Source organism: Dreissena polymorpha, chromosome 10, assembly GCF_020536995.1.
Source record: "Dreissena polymorpha isolate Duluth1 chromosome 10, UMN_Dpol_1.0, whole genome shotgun sequence".
Lineage (NCBI taxonomy): Eukaryota > Metazoa > Mollusca > Bivalvia > Myida > Dreissenidae > Dreissena > Dreissena polymorpha.
The window spans coordinates 87,372,129-87,378,128 of NC_068364.1; the positions used below are offsets into that span (position 1 = coordinate 87,372,129).

General features: G+C 33.8%; 1 protein-coding gene across 1 annotated transcript in view; it reads left to right on the forward strand.

Annotated features, from left to right (window-relative positions):
- LOC127849305 (uncharacterized) overlaps positions 1 to 5,040 on the forward strand; it is a 228,175-nt gene extending 223,135 nt beyond the window's left edge. The window contains exon 4 of the mRNA XM_052382024.1: positions 4,365 to 5,040. The gene's annotated coding sequence lies outside the window, so the exon portion shown is untranslated. The remainder of the gene's footprint in view (positions 1 to 4,364) is intronic.
- The last annotated feature ends 960 nt before the right edge of the window (positions 5,041 to 6,000 follow it).

A 6,000-nucleotide genomic window follows, 5' to 3' on the forward strand; every position in this document is an offset into this window, starting at 1 on the left:
TTCAGCCTATTTAGCCTATTTAGTAAATAGGTTGAACCATAAATTCTATTTAGCCTTTTTAACAGCATTTTCAACCTATTTAGCCTATTTAGTACATAGGTTGAATCATACACTCTATTAATCCTATTTAACAGCCTTTTCAGCCTATTTAGTACATAGGTTGAAATATATACCCTATTTAGCCTATTTAACAGCCTTTTCAGCCTATTTAGCCTATTTAGTACATAGGTTGAAACATACATTCTATTTAGTCTATTTAGCCTATTTAACAGCATTTTCAGCCTATTTAGCATGTTTAGTACATAGGTTGAAAAATACATCCTATTAATCCTATTTAACAGCCTTTTCAGCCATTTTAGCCTATTTAGTACACATGTTGAAACAATCAAAATCCTATTTAGCCTATTTAACAGCCTTTTCAGCCTATTTAGCTTATTTAGAACATAGGTTGAAAAATACATCCTATATAGCCTTTTTTACAGAATTTTCAACATATAAGCCTATTTAGCCTTTGCAGTACATAGGTCTTAATATACATCCTATTTAGCCTTTTTAACAGCCTTTTCAGCCTATTTAGCCTTAGTACATAGGTTCAAACATACATCATATTTAGCCTATTTGGCTTATTTCACAGCTTTTTCTGACTAATTAGCCAAATTAGAAAGTTAAGAACGAAGGTTAAAAATTACATCCAATTTAGCATATTAAACAGCTTATTTAGCATATTTGGCAAGTTGAGTTCATAGGTAGAAATATACATCTTGTTTAGCCTATTTAGCTCATAGGTTGAAACATAGATCCTATTTAGCAAATTTAAAAGCCTTTTCAGCCTATTTAGTACATATGTTGAACATAATATCCTATTTAGCCTATTGAACAGCCTTTTCAACCTATTTAGTACATAGGTTGAAACATACTCAGTACATCCTATTAAGCTATTTAGCCTATTAAACCGCCTTTTCAGCCTATAAGCCTATTTAGCCTTTTTAGTACAAAGGTTGAAACATACATTCTATTAAGCCTATTAAACAGCCTTTTCAGCATATTTAGCCTATTTAGTACAAAGGTTCAAACATACATCTTAGTTAGCCTATTTAGCTTATTTAACAGCCTTTTCATCCTATTTACAAAGTTTAGTACAAAGGTTTTCAAAAATACATCCTATTCAGCCTAGCCTTTTTAGCCTATTTACAAGTTTAGTACATGCGTAGACATATACATCATGATTAGCCTATTAAACATCCTATTTAGCCTATTTAGTATATTTAACAGCCTTTTCAGCCTATTCAGAAAGTTTAGAACAAGATTAAAAAATACATCGTATTTAGCCTATTTAACAGCCTTTCAGCCTTTTTAGAAAGTTTAGTACAAAGGTTAAAAATACAACTTATTTATTATTTAACAGCTTATTTAGCCTTTTTAGCCAGTTAAGTACACACGTACACATGAACATCCTTTTTAGCCTATTTAGCTAGCCTATTTAACATCCTATTTAGCCTTTTTAGTCTATTTAACAGCCTTTTCAGCCTATTTAGAAAGTTTAGTACAAAGGTTTAAACATACATCCTATTTAGCCTATTTAATAGCCTGTTCAGCATATTTAGCCTATCTAGAAAGTAAGTACAAAGGTTAAAAAATACATCTTATTTAGCCTTTTTTAGCAATTTTAGTAAATACGTAAACAAATACATCCTATTTAACAGCCTATTAAGCAAGTTAAATACATACGTAGACACATACATCCTATGTAGCCTATTTAACAGCCTATTTAGCAATTTTAGTAAATACGCAGACACATACATCCTTTTTGACAGCCTCTTTAGCAAGATTAGTACATACGTAGACACATACATCGTATAAAGCCTATTTAGCCTTTTAACAGCATGTTTAGCAAGTAGGTAAAAATGCCAGAGGTAAAAATGCCATAGGTAAAAATGCCAGAGGTAAAAATTGCCAGAGGTAAAAATGCCAGATGTAAAGTGGTAAAAATGCCATAGGTAAAAATGCCATAGGTAAAAATGCCAGATGTTATATAGTAAAATAGAGTTTCGAGCAATTTTCTTAAGGATATTGAGTATTGTAGGGGTTAAGTGAATGTTTAAAATCCGCAATTGATTCAGACAAAAGTGCAGATAAGTATTATGTACAAAATTTCAGTTGTGGGGGGAGGGGAATTCACTCTGTAATAAATCTATATATTATCGGCTCTAAGTTAAAATGCTTTTATTAGCTATACGTATCAATACATGCCTCATTTAATAATTAATGTAAACATAATCACCATCAAAACCCTGCTTGTTTGTCACATTGCTTTAATAATTAATTGTCCTCAAAAAAAAAGATTCCATTACATCAATAAAAATAGCTTTTAAAAGGAATTTAACAAGTGTTATTTAATGACCGATTCATCAAAGAAACAAAAAATCCCAACCAATAAACAGAACGAATAAAGCACAATAACAAAATTATAGTCTAAATTTATTAGTGAGACAAGTAGAATAAAAATAACATGTTCAATAAGAAATGTTTCCGTACAATACTCAATATCCTTAAAAAATATTGCTCAAAACTCTATTTTACTTGTTTAACATCTGGCATTTTTACCTATGGCATTTTTACCTATGGCATTTTTACCTATGGCATTTTTACCACTTTACATCTGGCATTTTTACCTCTGGCATTTTTACCTCTGGTATTTTTACCTATGGCATTTTTACCGCACACCACGTAGACACACTCATCCTATTTAGCCTATTTAACAGCCTTTTCAGCCTATTTAGAAAGTTGAGTACAGAGATTAAAAATACATCCTTTTTAGCCTATTTAACAGTCTATTTAGCAAGTTAAGTACATACGTAGATATACATCCTTTTTAGCCTATTTATCCTATTTAACATCATATTTAAACCCATTTAGACTATTTAACAGCCTTTTCGGCCCATTTAGAAAGTTAAGTACAAAGGTTAAAACATACATCATATTTAGCCTATTTAACAGCCTATTTAGCGTATTTAGCAAGTTTAGTACATAGGTAAACATAAACATCCTATTTAGCCAATTTTACAGCCTATTTAGAAATTATGTAGACACATAAATCCTTATTAACTAATACATCCTACTTAGCATATTCATCCTATTTAACAGCCAATTCAGAAAGCTTAGTACATATGTAGACGCATACATCCAATTAAGCCCATTTAACAGGTTATTGAGCCTATTTAGCAAGTTTAGTACATACGTAAGACATATTTATCTTTTTTAGCCTATTTAACAGCCTATTTAGCCTTTTCAGCAAGTAAAGTACATACGTAGGCACGTGCATCCTTTTTAGCCTATTTAACAGCCATTTTATCATATTTAGCTAAGTTAGTACATAAGTTGACACAGAAAATCAAAAAGTTTAAAATACCAGAAGGAACCTTTCTGCATGAACTTGTTGTTACCAACGAACCACACCAGGTCGCGACTCTGAGAGAATCCAGTCACGTAGCTGTGTCATTGTGGGATGTTCCAAAAATCTTGCTTCTATCAACAGACCCTGTTCTGAAAGTTATTACAACGATCGAAACGGCGACTGAATACATCGGAATTACCTCGCATCTAGCTGACAGGCTTGCTGTGGCTAGTATTCAAGCGAGACGCGTCGATGTGATTGACACTGAAGAAAGGGATGATCACTATGTTAGAAAGTCAGAAACACTCTTTCAATCGTGTCGACGACGGTCTTTTCCGGATAGATTAACAGCAACGAGCGACGGAAACGTTGTCGTGAGGAATCGGCGACGGAACGAAATTTCGTGTTTTGGCGGGAACAAATTGTTGCTATGGTCTCGGCGACTGAAGCACTCAGTGGCAGACATTGCGTGCGTAAGGGGAAGGTTGTACGCTACTTTCAATGACAGGAATGAGATCGCGTCGATAAGGGAGGATGGTCAAGGCCCAGTTGAAATTCTCAGCTACAAGGATTTTGTAAAGCGACCGTGTGCTATCGACGGGTTTAAGGATTGTTTGATCGTGACGGAAGATGCACCATCGGATAAAGTACATCTATTTTTATTTGTTTAATTTTAGGCTTAAACTACACACGAGAAAGGCTGCACAGTAGTCAGAATGGTGTCATACTAGAACACAGTTACTACATATCATGTCAGGATGTGAACACATGTTCAAAGTCAATTGTTATTCGTTGTATTGATTGCTCTAATTGCTCTTGCTTATATATCTAGTGAGGTTCGAATACCGGAATTATGTTTTACAAAATATGTTGACATTATATCATGAGTATGTCAGTAAAAGCGGCAGTATTAATATACCTTTTTTATTTGCTTCTTTCTAACGTCCAATAGTCTTTAATTTTAGTTAAGTTGTAAATACTTGTTACAGATAAAAGTGATACATTTTCCTTCAAACTTCAATGTGTATGCATGTATAAACAAGATTTTTTGTTTTAAATAACGGCATCAAATAAGTACCACGGTGATTGACAATTAGCTGTTTTAGTATGCAACTGGTTTGCCATATGTGATTATAGCCATGATTATTGAATGGCAATAGACGAAAATACAATTAGATTTAATATTGATTTAAATTCATCGTCATTTTGAATATCTTTATGCATTGGTTGAAATATTGATATATAAAGATAAATGTATACTCATGCAATATTTGACATAACACAATATGTTTGACAATGAACAGTGTTGACAGTGCATTTTATGCATGTATCTTAAAATGGAAATATGATTTTGAATATGTTCCTCTTAACAGTCATTACGTATATGTTACATGAACAATAACTATATAATAGTGTGTGGAAGCTATATTTTTTTAATTAGTAATTTTTTTCGTGCAGGTCCTTAAAAGCGGCATCTCTGTGTGAAGTAGCTTAAATCATCACGTGATAAATTATTCTCCATCGTCGTATACCCACGCGTGCAAGGCAGATACATTCTAAAGTTATCATACCATGTAGAAAGCCGCTGCGCCGTGCGTTTTCTTTTGTACAGTGTTTTTCAAATAAAAGGAGATTTCGGTTGTAAACAGGGATTTTGCATACCCCCCCCCCCCCACACACACACACACATGCGCGCACACACGCACACACACACTAAATTAACGCATTGCGCATATGACATTGCGCAATAGTCAATTATACAACTATGCAATATATTGTCATGGTAAAATGCAAGTCGCAATTCACAAAATTCATGTCAGAAAAAGCAATTCGCAAGAGGGAATTCGCAAAAAGGAATTCTAAAAAAAAACATCAGAAGTATTGATATAATGTTTCATCCCTAAAGAATTATTACACTCGAATTTGAAAATTTGTAATGCTGGTAATGCTCTATAATTGCATAAAATAAACTTGACCCGATCGCAATTTATGATGCAATGAGCAAAGGCATTTCGCAACAAAGAAAGATGTTCGCAAAAAGAAACGCGCAAATCACAAAAAGCTAGTCGCACGTCACACTACCTGTCTACAAAAAGCGATGAGTCGACACTGGATTACCAAGGATGACCATTGGAACGTGACGCGTATGATGATAACAAGAAGTTATTATATTGCACAATGCAACTTCAACGCATGACTAGGGAAATATGTTTAAAGAGATAACAGCGAATATTTATTTATAAAAACTCAGTTGTGGTTAGTTAAAAGATAGCCAAATCTAAACTGAACAGGGGGCTATGGTACATGCATATAATGTCTAAATGTGGTCATTGCACCGAAAAAGAGTCAGTGTTGACAGTGGTTTTGTTTGACATGCTTAAAGGGATGCGTTGGAGGTGTTCTCAAACGAAACAACTTCTTTGAGTTCCCGATCTTCAGAAAACCGCACACATGTCTAACACAGCCGACAATAAAGCGGCTGTATTTTTGTTATTTGACGACGTTGCCACTTAGTTTATTCTTTGAGCACATAATATGGGAACAGAAACCCTCAGCAAAAATAGTCCAACCAGCCGACTTAGTGTCGACGAGACACGTGTGTGAAG